The sequence below is a fragment of the Cryptotermes secundus genome, unplaced genomic scaffold (genome assembly GCF_002891405.2).
Source record: "Cryptotermes secundus unplaced genomic scaffold, Csec_1.0 scaffold320, whole genome shotgun sequence".
In the NCBI taxonomy this organism is placed as follows: Eukaryota; Metazoa; Arthropoda; class Insecta; order Blattodea; family Kalotermitidae; genus Cryptotermes; species Cryptotermes secundus.
Window position 1 is genome coordinate 1,571,742 of NW_019731221.1, and position 22,078 is coordinate 1,593,819.

At 40.1% G+C, this 22,078-nt stretch overlaps 1 protein-coding gene across 1 annotated transcript in view; it reads left to right on the forward strand.

Moving 5' to 3' along the window:
• Positions 1-22,078, forward strand: part of LOC111866474 (zinc finger protein rotund) — a 938,200-nt gene that overhangs the window by 131,867 nt on the left and 784,255 nt on the right. Inside the window, exon 2 of the mRNA XM_033752262.1 lies at positions 20,701-20,822. The gene's annotated coding sequence lies outside the window, so the exon portion shown is untranslated. The remainder of the gene's footprint in view (positions 1-20,700; positions 20,823-22,078) is intronic.

Consider the following 22,078-nt stretch of genomic DNA (forward strand, 5'->3'; position numbering starts at 1 on the left):
TTATCACCAGATGTACGTTGTATAACTGAAAGAGACGTGAAACCAGTTGTTGTTTGACATTTAATTAAATAGACTTTCATTGCAGTTGAATGAGATTTTAGGAGAAAAATACACCATATTATCACAAATCGGACAGTTTGGCTTAAACCCTATTACCACTTCCCTTTAGTATTTGTGTTTTATTATTTTTTCTTTGTTCTCTTTTTGTCAGATATTCCTCACTCCCCAAAAATTTAGTTTAGTCTGAAAAGAATTCCAAGCATCATACTAATCATTTAAGCGAATTTGTAGCTGAACTGTTTAGACCGACTTATATAAATGGCCTTCAAGCTATGGGGTCATTTAATTTGGGCCCATTTCTTGCAGAAGCTTGAAATAGAACTTCATCGGTGCCCGTGATATTAGGGTACTTGGTCCGCGGGAGCAAAAGAATTCGTTCATTTTTTAATTGGATATTTCTTACTAAACTTTTTGGCATCACTATGTTCTAGATTTCCACGCTTAAGTCCTATAATTCTGGAATTAGTCGAGCCTTCGTGTCAGGCAATTGTTTCGTTTGGTCTCTATTGTTGAGGTCGGTCAATGGCCGTCCCCGATGTGGGCTACTGGAACTGTCTGACCAAGAACTAACACACCCACAGTCCGCCAGCCCATCACGTACAAACTTCTTTTACTTTGTGGAATGTTCCTGGTTACCATGGAGATAACTGTTCGACGTGAACTCTACGTTTCTTGCAAGTGGGGAATCCCCACTTCTAGGATTCAATGTTCTAACCAGTGATATCTCACTTATAAATATCGTGGCTTTAAATTCGATGTGAAAATATCGCTGTAGTAATAAATACAAAAAAAAGCATGTTTATGTAACATTATTATAAGCAGGATAGAATTGTAAGTGGACCCCAAAAGAAAATTCTTTCAGAACTGAGAAATTTCAAGTACTTTTGAACGATAGTGACAGGTCTGTATTACGCTCATAATAAATTAAGAGAAAATTAATTTAGGGAGTACTTACTCCCCTTCAATGCAGCATTGCCTCTTCTTATTCAGTCTAAGAACCTAGAGCTAAGTAAACAAAAATTGTATTTTTGCTTGTCGTTTTATATAGAGGAGAGAATTGGCTCCCCGCCTTACTGGAATAACTTAGGGACAAAAGTTGAGAATGTTTGAGAGCAGGGGCCGAAGAGAATATTTGGACCTAAATATGTGTAATTATTATCAAGAGAGGACAGATATATTTTGATGAGAAATATAGGTTTTACTCTTCACTAAATGATGTTTAGACGATTAAATTAAAGAGGATTAAATTCACTTGACACGTTGCACAGATAAAATAATTCAATTTATACACATTCGTCGGCTAAACCCTGGGAAGATTATCACATAGAATAGACGAAGATAATATTAAAACTAGTACTCAGGATAGTCATCCATCCCCTAGCCAATCACTTTCTTAACTGGGCTCTTCCGGCGTCATACAGTGATTGGTAACACTGTATCAGTTGCAGGAGTTATTCGGGCTTGAATTTTGTTAGACCGCGACACATTACGTAAAATGCATAGGATGAATGTAATTTCGTGGCCTACTTCATAGTACATTAAGAAAGCGAAATGCTGCTGTAGTCAAGATTCTAACCTGATGCATCCCATTTTTAAGCAGAGAACTCCAGCACTGCACCACAATACTGTTTCGCCCTGTAAATCAGCGGTTTATATATATAGACCACTTTCTTTACCCTTAAGATCTCTGCCTTTTTCCAATACAGTGCATTTATATATTTTATATTATTATTCTCAGAACAGAGAGCGATTGTTTTACTAAACAGCAATAATAATTTGATTTTGTAATGGATTCGTAACATATTTTTTGTGAGCTACCGACAAACGTTTTAGATATGATTTAGATACATTTCTGGCTTTCCAAATACTAAGAAGGATAACAGACATGAAGGTTTGATTTTCAACATACTAAAACTAAACTCTGTGGTTTTAGTCCGCAAGCGAACTATACCGACCGAGCGACCGCCGCTTGTCGGTGAAGTTAGTGTCAACTTTAGCGGATAAGGAGTGTCGCGTGATCAGTGCAACGAAACCCACGACCGTCAACTTCGGTTTTCTAGACCGGAGCCGCTTTTTCCTTGAAATAGCTCCTAAATTATTCTCACGAGGTTAAGTGGACTCTTTCCAGACCCACAACTTCTCATAAAATCTGGTAGCGCCGGTAATAAAACCCGGACCGCTGGATCTGTAGCCAGAAACTCTGACCACTAGACCTCAGAGGCCGTCTTTTCAACATCCTACAATGCGTTATATCCCAGGAAACTTAGCCCTTTATATCCACGGCCATGAGAACCTCAAACCCTGTATAAATGTCATGTTAATGAGTGAGATTTTTGGAGAAAGGAAAGCTTAGAAATAAAATAAAACATTTCTTATTTCCTTCCCCTTTATCAATTTGCCTATATTAAACTACAACTGTTATCACCTCTTTTCTTCTTAGCCTATTTTTTTCTTGTTTCTTGGCCTCTTATTTTTCTTTACGTGTTCATTTCTTCTTCATCTCCTTCTTGTCCTCCGCTTTCCTTTCTTGCGTCAGATATTATCTGCTAACGTGGACAAGGACGTGCACAATTGTTGGCTCAGGGTCCGAAGTAACAGGATGAGGGTACCAGTTAAGGCCAGTAGGCAAGCTCTGGACCTTGTCTGCAGGTATATTAAGTACATAAGTATTCATAATTTTGCCTCATTTGTTACTGTCCTGTTACCAGTATTTCGTCTTTGTATCTATCCGCGTCAGCCTGTAAATTTGATTGATCGAGTGTTCGTTTAGGAGAGCCGGAGTTGTTGCATGTGAGATTCAGGATGATAAGATGTGTACAGATTTAATTGGGTTCCCGGCCAAGTGGTCAGTTGTTCGGAGCGACTGGAGTGAATGGTGCAGTGGCTCATTCGTGAAGGGTATTTCAGTATCAGGCCATTTCCTGTAAAACTACACGTCATACGCAGACGTGACAATGGCATAATATATTCTTATCCATAGTGATTTCAACGTTGTCTGGAAACTTGTTCTATATATGATATATAAAAAAAATTTGGAGTTTAGGTATCGGTAGTTTGTTTTGTGGAACAAATTGTATTCGTCATCAGATGAGGAGCAGATTAAATTTTGGAAATTCTTAAGTTTACAATAGAAACTTTTATTTTCTTTCTATTTAAGAGCTTACATATTAATATTACAAAACTATAATTTTATTTGCTATTTCGAATTTGCGTGAAACTTATCCCATCAATCCAAGCGAAGAATTTTTATGTGCATTTAATAAGAAACAATAAGTTCTGGGAAGAGATAATCAACTATTTTCCTTGATACGATACGGCGGAATAGAAAATGATGCTTTTAGCAATTCTTCTATTGTAAAATTTGAGATTTTCACGGCGGTTTAACGACGTTTAACACAATTTGCACACGGCGCCACATCCCAGAAGACGGCTTCCTTCAATTCTTCTATTTTTGCTTGTATTTGTTGTCACGTTAGCGTCTGTAATGAGCCGTTGCCTAGCAGCGATAGGAAGATACATAATGTCACGTGTAAGGGGTGCGGGTGACTTATAGACTGGTTTTGTATTGGATGACTGGATTTCTTGTCACAACATATCTTCATCTCGTAACTACAAGTAATACACCACTATCGCTGATCTACACACTTTACAGTTCACCGTTAACGCAGGCGTACTAGGGTTCGCAGTCTTCATTCTCCCCTAGCCGTTTCCTGCCAACGGCTTTATAACACTCTCACTGTCGCTTCAAATCACACTTGAAGTCTTCTTTACACAGCCTAATTCCTTTTTTGCCATTGTCTCAATTATTCTGCGAACTGTCACGTCCAGAGACTCGATTCAATTCAGTTCCTCTGCTCCCAAGCTCATACCCTGGCAGACTTGGCGTCTCGAATTTCAACTAACTCAAATGATCTTTGTTTTTTATAACCTCTTGGCATGGAAAACGCAGAAAACGCAACCTCTCTATTGTTTGGAAGGAGCGTTTACAGCGCCGTTGCATAACAACGGAAGTTATTCTATTTTTGTTTTCTTATTCGTTGCCCGCACAGTTGTCTAACAATGGACGTGACCTCTGATTTCGTTATTCCGACTTTCGGGCGTCATGTCACAATATGTAGACAAATGGACTGATGGGAGGGTTTTATGAAGTACGCCGTTGAGACGGGGTCAGGTGCTCTGATGTACATACCAAGTTATATAATGACCGGTTCAGGAATTCAAAAGTTGATGGGGGATGCACAGACACACAGACAGCATGGAGATCGTATAAGCCTCCTTTTATTTTCTTTAAAATAAGGAAATAGGCTAAAACGTAATCGAGTACTTTTGGATATTACATAAGGAGGAGCTTCATAATTTACACGCTTCATCAATTACTGATAAATTGATCGATCAACGAAATCAACGAAGAAGAAAAGTACTATTCGAATATGTACGCATAAGGGGGAGGATGCTATTAAAATGAGTCTTGGAGATGGAGATTATGCTGATATGGACTGGCTTTAGTTGTCAAAACCAAATTTACTTTACGACTAACGTTTTACTGCCAATCAGTTCTTCTTGGCATCAAAACCCTTGAGACTCAAGACCAGAAATTCTTTCTTCCAACTGAATCCATGCTGAACCATAAAAGTCTCTCAAAAAAGATCTACAAATTAGCGTCGGATACGTCAGTATAATTTAGTTTGCTGATAGCGACATCTGAAGGATAACATTTTAGTTAGGTTGAAAGCATTCTGTGCCGTATATTCTTCAAAGACGTTAATAAAGGCCCGAATTATTACATGTGGACTCACAGTTGTCTCTGCTGCAGTGTTAGCTCAAGCAGTGTTCTCATCACCAAAATGCAGGACAAAATCATGACAAGATACGAAACAGATGTCTTGAAAATGTGGCACAGTTCAGATATTTGGAAACTACGATAACAAATCAAAAGGTGATTGAAGAGTGAAATTAAGAAGAGATTAAACTCAGGTAATACTTGCTACCATTCAGTCCAGAATCTTTGTCTTCTCGTCTGCTGTATAAAAACATAAAAATTAGAATATAAAAAACTATAATTTTTCCTGTGGTTCTGTATGGGTGTGGAACTTAGTCTCTGATATTAAGGGAGGAACATACTTGTAGACTGAGGGTGTTTGAGAATAGGGTACTGAGGAGAATATTTGGACAGAAGAGGGATGAAGTGAGAGGAAGTTGGAGAGAACTGCATAATGAGGAGCTTCATAACTTGTACTCTTCTCCAAGTATAAATAGAATGATCAAGTCAAGGTGGATGAGGTGAGTAGGGCATGTAGCACGAATGGGGGAGAAAAGGAATGCATATAGGATATTGATTGGAAATCCAGAAGGAAGGAGACCACTGGGAAGACAAAGACGTAGGTGGTGGACAATATTAAAATGGATTTAGAGAGATAGGATGGGATGGTATGGATTGGATTGATCTGGCTCAGGATAGGGACCAGTGAAGGGCTATTGTGAATACGGTAATGAACCTTCGGGTTCCATAAGATGCTTGAAATTCTTGTTGTTGCTGCAGATTTGTCTTCTCCTCAAAATGGGCTCAGCTCCATAAGTAGGTAAATTTTTATTATTATTATTACTAGTGGGGTGGGACTAAGTCTCTTATACTGCGGCCACTTCTGGCCTATTATACCAGCCCCAGATGTTAGGTGAGGGTGACTGTGGAGCAATTGGTGGAATGAAGATTGGCAGGGGAAACCGAAGTACTCGGAGGAAACTTGTCCCGTCACTTTGTTCACCACGAATCCCACTTGACCAGACCCGGGATCGAACCCGGGTCGCCGGGGTGAGATGCTAGTGACTAACCGCTTGAGCTATGGCGCGGCCGGGCAAGTAAGTAAGTAAGTGTTGCAAAAGCTCTTAAGTTTTGCAGCATTGGAGTTTATCAGATACTCATTTTAGACGGAGATCTACCGGATATAATTTTTCATGGAATAGATGAGGGAGCGAGAAATCTGGTACAGCCAATTGTAATTATACCTGCATCGCGTCCTCCCCCGCCTCCGAACTTCATGGTCAGCGGTTGCTATGGCTACTTGCAGTATGACGAATTTCTTACTTTTTTAATCACAGTTCACGTCTTTAGTCTGACCCAAGCACAGCTTCTGAAGCTGATCACCATATTTTTGTTGAACAACGTAAATCTATTAGCGTAGTTCCTGATCCAGAACGTAAAGAAAAAGGCAATTACAGGGCATGTATCCATCGGCTCAGCAGGCAGGGACGGTCAAAAAAGGCTACGTGCTGTAACTAGGATTGAAATAACGATACGTATAGACTGGAGGATAATATTAAATTCGATATTGAGAAATGCTGTTGAGGATATGAATTGACGCAGGGGGCTTACGTCATTTTCTCATTTACTTACTTATGGAGCTGAACCCTTCTTGAGGAGCCGCCAATTCTGCAGCTACTCAAGAATTTCCCAGCATTTTATGGAACCAGAAAGTTTATTACCGTGTTCACAAGAGCCCTCTACTGGTCCCTATCCTGAGCTATATCAATCCAATCCAAACCATACCATCCTATCTCTCTAAGATCTATTTTAATATTAGCAACCCACCTACGCCTTTGTCTTCCCAGTGGTCTCTTTCCGTCTGGCTTTCCCATCAATATCCTATATGCATTCCTCCTTTCCCCCATTCGTTCTACATGCCCTGTCTACCTCATCCTCCTTGACTTGATCATTCTAGTTATACTTGGAGAAGAGCACACGTTATGAAGCCCCACATTATGCAGTTTTCTCCGAGCTCCTGTCACTTCATTTCTCTTAAGTCCAAATATTCCCCTCAACACCCTGTTCTCGAATACCCTCAGTTTTTCCCTCAGTTATGGGCTAATGATGAATTTCTGTCGGGTTCTGTAAGAGCAGAAAATGTCGTGGTCAGGCAAATGAACTATGAACTTCCCAAGGAAAGTCCCACCAGCATTTAAGTCTTTGATCTCTTAGATAGGTAATATTTGTTATAGGTTAAAAATTCCCCAATATTCTCAGAGCATTGAAAACTACTCTCTTCTGGAATATGACTCCTATAGCCAGGTAGATGTTTTTCAACGTTTAAGCAGAACGTACAGCTTCCATCTTCGGGGTAGAAAAAAATTCAGAGAAAAATGCTGCTTCAATTTTTAGCGTAGAACCTACCATGGAAATAGAGGTCGTATATTCCTTCTAAATGTCACTAAACATATACCAGACGACACGGCCCCGTATCGCAAAAACGATAATTTTTTTGTTCATCGCCGTCTGAACTTTAAATCCCACATACTCGGTCTCATTCATCCAGGACGAGCTTGAAGCAGCAGCTGTGGGTTCAACTTTAGGGGGAAGGGGAGGGGGAGGAAACGATTATCTTTGTCTCTTGGTAACAATTGGTAGATTGATGGCTAGAATTAAATTTGATTGACAGTTATGACTGTTGGATAATTATGTCAAATTTTGTTAGTATCATATAATATTGAAATTAAAACTGCATGATTATTATAATACCTCGTTATTTTTGTCGAGGATTTTGAAATTCTAAGCATTATATACCTACTAAATTTCAACCTCCACAAACATAGAGATCACTTTATGTACCAATGCATTCTGCTCCCATTTTGCATTTATAAGTTCTGTATGGTTCTCAAAATAATAATCTGCCCCCCCACGGGGCAGGTTGTAATGAAGACGCAATGTGTTTCACATATTATCTCGATAAACCTACGATTTCGAAGGGCCATAATGCTACCAATTCTACTAATAGACGCAGGTCCATAGATAATATACCACTTATAAATTTCTGATGCTTAAATTTATATCCGGAAAGTACTCATTTCGAACCTCGTTTCGGTTTTCATAGTTTTACTCAGTCCAATTGAATACCAAAATAATGGTAAATAAAATATATCAACCTTTACACCTTTCAATATATAACATATAAATAAGTTCTTACTCCGACTGAATTAGTTAAACTTGATGGATGTTTACTACTTGTTTGTGACTTGAAAGGAACCGGGGTAGCGTAGTCGGTATAGTGACTGGCTGCGGACTGCAAGACTGAGGGATCGGAGTTCGAGTCCATGTAGGATCAAGAATTTTCTCTTCTCTGCGTCGTCAAGACCAGCTCTGAGGTCCTCACAACCTCCTCTCCAATGGGTACCGCGGGCTCTTTCCCGGGGGGTCAAGTGGCCAGGGCGTGAAGCTGACCAGCTAGTGCCGAGGTCAAAAGAATGTAATCTGTACATCTACTCACCCTTACGCCTTCATGGCGTAGTGCCTATTTCGTTGAGCACAGGGATAACTTTACCTTTGTGACTTGAATAAACTTGCTTCCAAATTCTTATGTACTCACCTCTCACGGCTGTCTTCACCTTCCTGTTGAGACATTATCTATATATGTTTGTGGTTGGGTTTAGGGGACCGTCGGCATCCGGAGCTGTATGCGTCCATATGGACAATGAAAGGGATACTTCCGAATATCCTTTCTATCCTCCCCGTGAAGAAAAGCGCCAACGTACCTCGGCGGATAGGCTGCACAAGATGTAACAATTTTTCCGATACGTCGGTAGACTCTCAACGTGCTGAATGACTTTACATCCCAAAATATAACAACTCCATGGCGTTAGTCTGCATGCGAACTATACCTACCGAGCGACCGCCGCTTGTCGGCGAAATTAGTGCCAACTTTAGCAGATAGAGTGTGTCGCATGGTCAGCGCAACGAAACCCCATCACAAAATACAGAACTTTCCAAAGAATCTTTCACAGAACTCTGCCACACATCTCCTGTAGCCGGTCTCTAGCTGTACTGTACCTGAGTCCTTCCTTCAAACCTTAGTTTATTTAACGACACTTCCAGTAACTGAGACTATAAAAGGGTCGAATTAATGGATCTGAAGGAATAGAATATCTGAAGATAAATAGGAAGTGGTTGTGATGTAATGGAGGTGATGAGAAAAACCACGAAAACCCTTAACCCCGGCCGATGTATGAATCGGCCATCTCCAGAATTCACGTCAGAAACCTTACCACTGTGAACGGAGAAGTTCATGGAGGTAGGCCTAGGCCCACTGGAGTTGTAGTGCCAAGGAAAGAAACCTTACAACTAGAGTCAATTTGCTCGGTATATTCTCTTTCTTACGTGGTGCATAGGCAGAAGGGAAAAGTAAATAACGCACAGTCAGCTCACCGTAACCATAAGAGTGTAAATAAAGGTATATCCTGCCGTGATTTGACGCCTTGTAAGCTGCTTGATAGTTATCCAACTACAAGCGTCACATCCCAGCACACTGCCCGAAGGTTCTCTGTTCTCACAAGAGTATACAAATATACTACAATTTGTGTACATGTATTGTGCATATTTAAATCTTCGTTGTCGTTTATTGCTGGCAAAATTATATATTACATAAGTATAATACTATAGTTACCACACTGCCCATAGCCAAAAATTAGTTTTATATTTTCCTTTGCTAAATATTCATTAAAATATTTGCAATAAGAATTATGTCTGACAATAACAAAGGATTTTGTACTTTATACGATCATCATTCATTGCATTTATTTGTAAAGCGAGCAGTTTTCTTATAAATAAACCAATTTCCTACCTGGGCATATTAAATTGATCAAAATTATGCATTGAGACAGTAAATCAAAATTTAATACGAGCGACATAGCATGCATCCGATCACAGCGGCCGCGTGGTCTAAGGCATGAACTGTCTTAGCTCGCTCGAAATCTGAGATCGTTGGTTTCGAATCCCACTCAAGGCATGGATGTTTATTCTGTGTGTGTGCTGTTCTGTGTATAGGTAGAGGCCTTGCGACGGCCTGATGCCCCGTTCAAAGAGTCCTACCAACTCTGTACAGGACTAAGAAACTGAAAAAGCGACCAATGTCCACAATGGCTGTAGAGCCGTAGATAGATAGATAGATAGATAGATAGATAGATAGATAGATAGATAGATAGATAGATAGATAGATAGATAGATAGATAGATAGATGTAACATGCAATCAAACTGATTCATTCAGTTTATGCATCTTGTTCAAATACAGAGGACTAGTCTACGGGCTCGATGACCAGGAAATCGAGGTTCAGTTACAGTCACCGCCAGAGATTTTTTTGTTTTCCAGAACGTCAAAATCCCTTCTGGATCTCACAGAGCCTGCTACAGAGCGGGTACCTGGGGGTAAAACGGCGGGGGCGCGAAGCTGACCACTCGCCTCCACGTACGAGTAGTTGCGAGGTTAAGTATACTCATAAGTCTTCAGGCATGGTGCTTAATTAAGCACAGGAACAACTTTACTTTGAACACACAAAAAAGTACCCTAATAAAAAGTAGGCAGATTATCATACTTAATGTCTTTAATTTATACCTTACTTTAGCATGCGATGTCACGTTCCCAAGTAGAATCATGGCGATGCCGCATTTTACATAAACACGAGGTAGCGAAGTTGTAGAGAGCGAGTGAATGAATGTATGTGTATACTTGACGTGTTTTGTAAGGGGGAAGGTGCATGTTATTCGAGGAGAGAAAAGTTTTGTTTTGAAACAAATGGCCGAGTCCATGTTACTGTCCGTTGTGACAAATACCGGTTGCTTTTACAGTGCCCGCACTGGAGGCTGGCAGAACACTACGTAAATCACGGGCTGCTCCTGCTGTTGGACTGCCAACCGCCCGGTATCCTGACGCGCCTACCACTGGCAACTTTCAAACCTTTCGCTTCCTTACAGCACAATTTGCTCGAAATTTGTAAAGAAAACTCATAACTGGAGCTTGCGTAAACCGGCATCTTTGCTGTCCAGTAGTACTCTGTGCATTTCAACTAAAATTGGTATTCGTAGAGGTAATAGAAATTTAAAGAGTTCTACTGGGATATACTGCACACAGTCTGGCGGAATTCTTCATAACTACAGTTGTAAAGTATCACATCCAGCCCAACATGAATTAGCTTTGGGGTAACTATACAGATTATAACACTCTAGAATGCGACACCGTGTAGTTTTGTAGGTCAGTACCATCATTTTGGAGCAACCTGTCGCCTCCATCTTCAAGGTCCTCAAGCTATATTTTATTACATTTCAGAATAACATGCATGAGAAATTGAACGCTTATGAACCTACGGGATTTAGACGTAGAATTCCACGCTCCACTCCCCTTTATCATGAGAAATAAACCCCTGTGTGAACTCTTCGGTGCTGAGAGTCTGTTCCAGGAGGGAGTGGAACTGCCTTGTCCAGTGGATATCGATTTGCGATGGGAAGTAAACTAAAAGAAAGACATAAGATAATTCTGATCCCTTAATTTCTGCGAAGCATAAATCTATCAATATACAAAAATCAATAAATCAGCTCTCTCAAAATACAGAGTATTAGCCTGAATATGCGCAGATTTTTTTTATTAAGTACTGCTGCTTATAAAAGATGGCTTGCTTTTTCCGGATTTTTAAGACTGAGCATGAGAAGATTCTGAGCAGTTCAGAATGTTAATTCTAATGATGTTTGTGGAAATTTCTAGAATTTTAAATAAGGTATTCAATTTTGAATATATTGTTTCATAATAATGTCACTTGCATAAGTGACGCTAGATGGTTTTCTTTATTGCATATTGGGTTTATTGAACATTTTACCACACAAATTGCAATTATAGCGCTATCTTTTTTCTCTACACTTTACAAATCAGTTACACACTCTAATGTACTCAGTGTTTTACTAGGCGTTTCCTGGTAACGGTTTCTAGCAGTGGAGATTCGGCGCTCATGTCCCCTCTGATCGGTGACTCCCTTCCAACTGAGCATCTTTTAACTTCAACTACGTCTCCTCTTCATAGACTAAGTGACTTTCAACTGACTACTGACTAAGCTCGAACCTTGTCCCTTACTTGTAACATCTCGGTACCCACCATGTAGAAAATATCGTTCTTCTGTTTCAGTCGTATCCGTTGCCGCTGGAACGTGTTTACCTAGCCGTTTCCTAGCAGCGGCCATCAATTCTTGCATACTAAGAATCTGCTGCCTAGCAACAGACGTTGTTTCGTTGTTTGATTCGTTGCCGTTGCCTAGAAACGAATGCTGTTTTAGAACCGTTTCCTAGCAATGGTTGTCTCTGGCTCCACAGTTCTTGCTTCGAGCAAATATGCCACAATAGCATACATTTTACGCCCTTTTGCTTTCAACCCGCAGAGCTAAATGGCATATTCGGCTTTGTCAAAAAAGAAATTTTCAGCCAGTTTTCTCAATGGAAAATTAGGGGGCAGCAAGTGCTGTCGCAATGTTGATACCTATGTACTAACATTCATGACGTTATATCTTACAAGACAGCTGTCCACTTGGACACAGTTGTCCTTGAAGTCACCGCTGAGAGAAGTCTGGAACTCATTTCAATTTCTTGAAATCTGTTTTTATGTGACTGTGGAAGTGTCCTAGTTTCACTTCAGTGCAATTAGCTTGAACTGGTATGTCTTTATACAAATGCACTTTAGTCTGAAATATTTTTTGTTATGGTGAAAATTTAGTAAAATACAGGAATATACACATCATCATAAATTATGCAAGATTAAGGCTAATCGTTTATTCCTAAACCATTTTCATGTTGCTGGTCTTTCAACAATTTTTGTGGCGGCGTCCAGGATCTGACCGAATCAAATATTTACATTTGGGTGTTTCGTATAATTATTTCCATAATTTCGTATTTCTCTTGTAGCCAATTCATATTGTGTATATTTTTATTGATGACGTTTGAAATATTTAATATTTCGATATATTTAGTCGATTTTCTATTCCCGTAACGCCAGTAAGAGCCTGTAGATATACTATAATTGCTTTTTGTTTCCGTATTTTTGTGTTTCATCTCTTCAATTTCTGGGACTCACTACCACATTTCATATTTATTTTCCTTCCTATTCTTAATTTTGTATCTCCCGGCATTTATTTTTCAAACTATCTTTTTTATAGTACATTTATAATTATATTTCCGTGTCGTTTATACGGTCTGGAATGAAGACTCCCCAAATATTTAATTCCGAAATAATAATTTATGTCGTTTTTTGAAAATCCTTTTTTTTCTTTTAGAGTGATAGCTTGATGTCTACATTTTTGTTGTTAGAAATTTTAATACTAAATTTATGTACAGTAACATTTATGTGTTGTGCAATAATTTGTAATCATTCTCTGACGTTTCATTTAAAGTAAAAATGAAATTATTTATTTATTGTCGAAGATAAAAATGTAAGGAGAAACCAACATCGAGCAGATTAATGGAGCTCTCACACTGTAGACTTATGTTCGGGAGGTGCTCGGTTTGAATCTCGACTAAGATATTCGTAATTTTTTTCAGCTCACTCATGAAAATGCCTGTATAATACCTTGATTAAATCACACCCATTACTTTCCAAATGCAGTACATTTGAAGTTATGTTATCCTTCGGCCCTGTATAACCTGAAATGCTGATAGCTTCGAAAATTAACCATAGGAAATCTTGTATCACACATATAACTTGAATGTGTCAGACTGATAAACAGAGACTTGGAAGACCGAGATAGTGATGGAAGGCTAACCACATGAGGTAGAAAGGTAAAGATATCCCTTTAACAGGCCGTGGAAATCCATTGAATTGTGAGAAGTCGAGGCTCCCACATTTTCTAGAAAATCGGCTCACAGATGGCGGTGAGGTTGTCAGCCCTACGCGCCGGCCGCCCTTTACCCCCAAGAATATTCCTGGCACTCATTTATGTTAGAGGCTGAGTCGACCCCAGGGCCATATTGCAGCTGGAAGAATTAGGCCATTTGAAAAATCCAATGACTTCATCGGGATTTGAACCCGCGACTTTCTGTCTTGTAGCATGGTGCCTCAAACAACAACGTTTCGTTACTTTCAGAGGACTGAAACTCAGACTGAGTTACAGTCGTGTCCAGCGGTATGCTTTGATATTTGAAGTTCTATAGTTTAAGTTATTAAAATGTTCCGAGTTACTGCCTTCCTGCAGTGACATGGAGATAGGCTCACATGCTTGTGATGGGGCACCATATCTACCTGTCAGACTAAGTAATGGGGACCGCTGTCCAGTGTTCCGGAGGAGGCAGCACGACTGTCCCAGCACGTGAGAAGACAGAGCAACAAAATTAAGATAAATTAATTTCAAAGAAATCACGCCATTGTACGTCTGGACGATGCTTAATTTGTGTACAGTGGGCGTGATAATTGAGGAACTTTGTCTCCGCACAATGTGACCGAGATGTAGAGACAGAGAGACATATTTTATAAGCGTGTCATTTCCACCTGCCTTACACATCTTAACCTCACTTACTCTCCCCCTTTTGTGTCGTCTTAAGCTAACGAACAGGAGGAAGGAGAAGGTGAGAAAATATGGCTACCTGCTAAAAGGATGACAGAGCATTCCGAAAATAAATTACTGTGCATACCTAACTATAAAGCGCGTTATTCTTGCATCTAAAATTCTCCAAAAAATTTGTTCCAGCATTATATGAAGTTGCAATTGATTTTTTTTTATTTTTACTAGTAGATTCTAAAGGGTTCTGGCGATGGTGGATGACACAGAGAATTACTGGGTTTTTAGATTTTTTCCATCGTCAAAAATTGAGGGTTTTGGCAAGCTGGATTTTCACGCGTTCAAATTTTCTAAAGGCAGGGTATATACCGGATCCATACCAGTTGTACAAGTAGATTCTAAAGGGTTCTGACGATGGTGGGTGACACAGAGAATTACTGGGTTTTTAGACTTTTTCTATCGTCAAAAATTGAGCGTTTTGGCAAGCTGGATTTTCACGCGTTCCAATTTTCTAAAGGCAGGGTATATACCGGATCCATGGCAGTTGTACAAGTAGATTCTAAAGGGTTCTGACAATGGTGGGTGACACAGAGAATTACTGGGTTTTTTGACATTTTTCGTGGAAAAAGTCCAAAAACACAGTAATTCTATGCAGATTTTTACTGTAAGGTATTATCGAAAATATCGATTTTATTGACATTAGTTTTATTGTGTTTTCTTAGTTTATTGAGTTTAAGGAAAAGGAGTGAATAGAATTAAGGCCGCGCCATAGCTCAAGCGGTTAGTCGCTGGCTTCCCGGGTTCGATCCCGGGTCTGGTCTAGTGGGATTTGTGGTGGACAAAGTGGCGCTGGGGCAGGTTTTCTCCGAGTACTTCGGTTTCCCTTGCCAATCTTCATTCCACCAATTGCTCCACAATTACCCTCACCTATCATCTGGGGCTGGTAAAACAGGCCAGAAGTGACCGCAGTACAAGGGACTTAGTCCCACTCCACTAGCAATAAAAAAATAAAAAAATAGAATGAAGGGGGGGATTATACAGTAAAAAGCTTCTAAATTTGTAATTGATCTTTCATGAGATGGCTAAAACAAGGAACACAAGATGAGCGGGCCATGCAATGTGCACGACAGAGATGCAATATATATATATATACACAACAATTTGGATCAACAAAGACGAAATGAAAAAGAAATAAGTACATCATATAGTTCATATGGTTAGGTACAAGAGCCAAGTTGTCCCTGTGCTGAACTAGTTAAGTACTGTGCTATGAAGAAATATGGGGGGGGCTGAGGTATATATCTGCCGTTCTTTACCTCTGCACTAGATGGAGGTGAGTGGTTAGTTTCACGCTCCGGCCGCTTTATCCACAGGGAAATCACCCTCGGTACCCATTGGTTAGGAGAATGGGTGGGCCCCAGAGCCGGTCTAGACGGTAAGAAGAAGAGAGGAAACTTATCCCTGCCGGGAATTGAACACATACCATCTAGCTGTTGCCATTCGCTATGCCAGTTGAGCTATCCTGGCTCTTGATACTCTCATAAATGAAATTTGATTATTGACGGGGAATTCGTTGTTCTTGAAGCAGTACGCCTATTGATACAGTATTTATTTCACCCAGCAGGTTGGTGTAGAAGTATCACTCTGGACTTGCATTCAGGTAGTACTCGTTTGAATCTCGGGTGTGAAACCGGCTATCATAACTGAAAATTTTTGTACATTTCGCCTGCTCGTCCAGATGAATTTCAGGTTGGTGTACCCAGTCCCTGACTAACACGAGTTGTACTAACGTGAATTTACTTTAACGCGGTTTTAAAAGTACGGATAATTTTTGACTAACGTGGCTAATTTTTCGGTTTAATACGATCTGTCCACGACTTTTCCCTTACACTACGCTGTTCTTTTTTCCCCCTGCAGAAATCCGTGTCCAACTAACAGGATTCCACCTTACAGGAAATTTTTAAAAATACATGAATCGTGTAAGTCCGTGAGCCGCTGTAAATCGGTTAGGCCACGACCACTTCCTTTGTAATTCATTATATTTTCAATCATTCTACAATTCGATGTCATATACCGATCACAGTGACCCCGCGGTCGAAGGCATGAAATGTCTTCTCCCTTTCGAACACTGGAATCGTGGTTTCGAATCCCACTCAAGGTATGCATGTCTGTGTTTATTCTGTGTTGTGTTTGGTAGCGGCCTTGCGACGGGCCGATCCCTTATCCAAGGAGTCCTACCGACTTTCTTAGATTAAGAAACTGAAGTGAAACGAAGTGTTTTATGGATGCCTTATGATCCAAGTGGGAGCAACAGGAATAGTAGAAGTGAAAGAGGAAGTCTAAGGTATTAGCAGTGCCCTAAGCTGAGCAAAAAACCACTTTGTATTTATTTCACAGTATAACCCTTGAGGAGCACTTCGAAATCACGATTTCACTGTATGGGATTGTTGTGAACTTGAAGATTTCGGGGAATGCGGCAACATTTGTATTGAGCTACTGAACTTGATATAAGAGGACTATGTATTAAACAGAGCTGCTGTTTATAAATACTGTATGGAAGTCTATCGGCAAGCCTTCCATTGCCGCTTATCGCTGCCATGCTCCCTCAACCGTAATTACTTCCAGTTCTGATGTTTGGTGTGTGTATGCGTTTATTCTGTGTCTGTGTTGTCCTGTGTTTAGGTAGAGGCCTTGCGACGAGCTGATCACCCGTCCAAGGAGTCCTGCCGTCTGTAAAATGATTATGAAACTGAGAAATCAGCCCTATACTCCAAAGTGGGCATGTCGCCTCCATCTTCAGGGTCGAAGAATAATACAAGCAAAAATTCACGAAGCAGGTAGAAAGCGGATCTTAGCTTATCCTTCTCCCCTGAAGAACGGAGGAACATATTCCTCCGAAAAATTATTCGACTTTCGATGGACTACTCGGCGCTATATCACAGAAAATAGATCTCTTTGGATGAATACTTCTGACTTTTCGTTCTTTCTACGCCCACCTATATTAACCGTGACATACCTTAGAATCCACTTACCTATTCTGCATAACATTTTTACCCAATATATTTCAATACTTAAAAAAATTCTCCTGTCGGGTAATTGCAGTTTCGGTCATAGGAGACCCACAGTACGAGAAATGTATATATTTTGATGGGAAATGTAGAAGAAAATATTGCATATAATCTGTAGACGGTGTAAGTTATATATAAAATTCTTTCTTAGGTACTAAATATTTGTCCTTTAGAAGAATTCTGATAGAAATATGGCGTACCTAGCTCTAAAATTGGCCAAGATCCAGATATATTATGGCATTATTGTCCTGCATTTGGGAGTCAGTATGCCACAAAATTAGACACATAAAAATATTTCCATTGAAGTTTTACAAAAAAAATTATCCTTTCCTGTAATATTAATATCATCAAAGAAGGTTTCGCACTGATCAGAAGAAGGTGAAAGGGGTTTTTCCCCTTTTTCTAATTTTAATATCACTCTCCCTTAATGTTCCGATTACGATCCACTGAGAAGTGAAACCGTGTACTTTTGTAGAAATATACCAACATTTTCGCTGATACCCTAAAGGTTCCTCTGAAATGTGGGTACAGTTGTATCACACTATACGGGCTCACGAATTACAATGTGTGCTTTCAAGCTAGTAGGCATATTTATGGACTCACAAACTCTATAAATTTCCTAAAGATGTCGGTTTCTATACTGATCTCAGACTCCAAATTCCACACCAAGTGATTTTCTAAACACGTAGGCCAGAATTTGAAATCTCTTGCTTCTTTTAGGAACGTAGCTGTTTTACGATTGCATATTTACAAAGGAATTGGGAAACTATACTTTCTCACCCTTTGTAACGCGAAAGCACCCGATGTCAGCTGCAAGATAACCTTCTGCATGAGAATTATTCTTAACACGCCGGGCGCAGGTATTAAGATAGATTACATGCTTGAAACTTGTAATGTGTTTGCAACGTGAGAGGGGTACGCGGCCTTTAAACTTTCCATGGTCAGGTTTAATAGGTTTGAAAGCACACAGTCGCCACACTATTTCCAAATTTGCGTATATCTTGCGTGTTCCAGTCTTTGGCTACGGGATTAATAAAGGCAAGTAGATCGGTGTAAACCCAACATCCTCTTATTGGCAAATAATTTTTCCCTTGGCACTACAGCCCCAGTGGGCTTAGGCCTACCTCCATGAACTTCTCCGTTCACTTCGGTTTTTCTAGATCTTACACATTCAGTAGGACTAATTGGGCGGGTGATTAGCACAAAAAAAAAAAGAACTCACACAAACAAACTAAACATCCATGCCCTGAGTGGGATTCGGTTTCCAAGCGAGCGAAGACAGTACATACCTTAGACCGCTCGGCTACCGTGACCGGCCCCATTCCCCCATACCTTCCCTAAATTACGTCCCCAGCTGTTGTTCTCGATAAGTAATCCTAGAAATTTAAGTTATGATCTACATAGGTTTGAAAGAATATGCAGGCAGGCGGACGTCATAAATGATAGGTCTTGCCCGCACACAGCTTGTACAAAACGGACATCATAGCAGTATCTAATATGAAATAGGGACCGATGTTCTGCCATGCGAGCCTGTACGCCTATCTGATAGCGACGCTCAGCGTCGTCTGATTGTGGACCACCGAAGAGGGCGTCGCGGTGGCGGATTAGGGAGGAGAACCATTCTTTCTCCCCTCCTGTCTCTGAATACACTCACACACACATACAAATACGGGACGCCACGCCATGCGCATGTGTGTTTTACTTTGGCGTCGTTTCAAAGAAAAGAGAAGTGGATGAGGGGGGACAAAGCTATTCCCCTTCGTCGCTGCATATCCGGCGAAGACTGCAACTACCGTTTTCGGATACACTTACGCAACTCATAATGTTGTGTTTGAATGTCCAGTACATTGTCATTTTGACGCATTCGGAGAGGCAGTCTGATTGTTAAAATATGAAGAAACATTTCCAGAAGTTCATCTGTATAGGAATATTATATGATCTCTTAGAGAAAAATCGTTGTAAACAGTTTATACTGAACATATAATTAATTTTCTTATGGTTACAACTTCGGAAATTTCTAATTTTTTCTAATAATATTATTATTTCAGTTAGTGACATGAAAATCTACCAAATTTCACTCGCGTATATTTATGCCTACACTTTCCGTATATTTGTCTTTCCTTCTAGAATCTATAATGACTTTCTTAACATATTATCTTAAATAATAATTTAAATAATAATTAAATTTAGACTGCATCCGGACGCTTTTTACCCTACGTATAGGCCTATTACAATTTTATATATAAGCCGGGTAGCTCAGTGTGTAATGACTAGGGTACCGTCTGGACGACCGTGTAATCGGGTTTCAGTTCCTGGCAGGAGCAGAGTCCAGAATGGCTCTAAAGCACACCCATACGCAGGGCTATTCATTTGGGGATAAAGCTTCCGAAACGTGACGCTAACCACGCATTTACAGCCAGTGCCAACATTTAAAAATTCTTCATCCCTGCTTCCAAAAAAAAGACCTCATCGCTTAATTTCATAGACTTGCCCGAGCGCCAGCTTTGCTCTCCAATGATACGTTTGAGTCATTGCCGTTTATTTTCAGTGGTTCCATCACGTCTTAGCGGCCTAATCCAGTGTTTTTCTTGAGTCTTGGTTTTCTAATAAACAATCCCCTCGTGCCTGAACATTCTAGTCCACTAACCCACTTAGTCCATCAGTCCCCTTCGATTTCAGGCCTTTAATTCAGTCAACCCCTCGAGTTGAGTCCGCCTCGACGCAGTCTTCCTCTGACAACGTGACCTCAACGCTCTAGTCCAGAGGCTCCCTTTGGTCTTGAACCTTTAATACAGAGACTTTGAGAACAGCTCTCTAGTCCAGTGATGCCTTCGAATCATTGCTCTTATTGATCCTTTTGTTCTCAGCTGTCTAGTCTAGTGAACAGTTGTTACTGGTGTTCTAGTCATGTGATCCTTTAGTCCTGAGCTCTCTAGTCCAGCGATTTTTGGTCTCTGATCCAAAGGCCATCTTATGTCTCGGCGCTGACTGACTCAGTAGTTCCTGTGCAGCAAGAATATGTCACTGCTTATGATTCGCGTTGGGAGACCCCAAGTCAGAGTGATGTCATAATTAGCCTTTGGGAAACAAGGGATGTAAATGATAACTGGACTGAACCCGTCTCAGAATAGCGCCCAAACTGGGAGTCTTGTGATGATGGTGAGGTTTACATAACAGAATATGTTTCTTAAATATAAACTGGACCTAATTGTGACAATGTCTGTAATTTTCTATATCAGAGAGTATTTATACAGTAACCTCTTGTTTCATTTTCATTCTTTTAAGGGCGGGACGTCGGAAGAGTCTGTTGCATTCAAGGCGAGGGATTTTCTCTTCATTACCACGTTTCGACCTCCTATACAGTGGGCGTGGCGTGATGCTGTCTACTCACTTCCGGCAGTTTTGAGGTTTGTGAAAATTTGACTAAGGTTCATAAAAAAACTAATGATTTTCTCCTGTAAGGATTGTGTTTGTATTTTCTTACCCTTTAAGTGTCAAATTTACATAAATAATATTTAAAAATTCAGTTCGTTTTTCACAGAAAAAACACTGCTTTTCCTTTATAAGATTAACCAGTTAAAGTTGCTTAGGGAATAATCATTATTTATTTTGTGGGTCTTAAGAACTTCATAAATACGATCTGTAAACAAAATTTAGAGCTCTTTAGTGTTAGAGGCATAGGGGTCTTTGCGTTAGAGGGTTTAATTGTGTTTAAATTACAGTTATATCAAGTTTTATTCATTTATGCCTTCATTCATTCATCAAGGCTGACCTACTCTTCACTTTCGTAATCCTTTTTACACAAAAGGTAAGAATTCCTTGGACGATTCAGCCTGTCGCAAAGCCGCTTCCTATACACAGAGCAAAACAAACACAGATATCCATGCTTTCAGTAGGATTCGAACCCACGATCCCAGCGTTCGAGCGAGCGAAGACTGTTCATGCCTTAGACGTCGCGGTCACTGTGATCGGCCTAAATCAGGTTTATATTAATGAATATTGAATAAACTCTCGACTTTCAGGAAAAGTGTTTAACGAAACGAGCAATCTCTCTCTCAAAAACAAGTTTGTTAAGTCCGGTCAAGTTTAGTGCAAGTTTTGATACGTTTCGTACAGACAAATTTCAACATTTTGTTTAAATAAGACGTAAAATCAGTCTTCAATATCAATTCTATTTTATTATCTTGATTAAATACTATTAAAACCCCAACATGTTTCAATCATTAATTACCATCTTCAGATATTATTGGAAACTTGTATAATTTTCATATATGAATAAAACATATAAAATATCTAAGACATAACGTTTCTACATAAAGTTAAAAGTATTTTTTTATTGCTAGTGGGGTGGGAGTAAGTCCCTCTTACTGCGGCCGCTTCTGGTCTATTGTACCAGCCCCAGATGATAGGTGAGGGTGGTTGTGGAGCAATTGGTGGAATGAAGATTGGCAAGGGAAACCGAAGTACTCGAAGAAAACCTGCCCCAGCTCCACTTTGTCCACCGCAAATCCCACTCGAGTAGACCCCGGGATCGAAGCCGGGCCGCCGCGGTGGGAAGCCAGCGACTAACCACTTGAGCTATGGCGCGGCCACTATATAGAGTGTAACTGAAGGGCGAGGAAAAGTACTGAGCACGGTTTCCACATACCAAAACAAGCAAAGC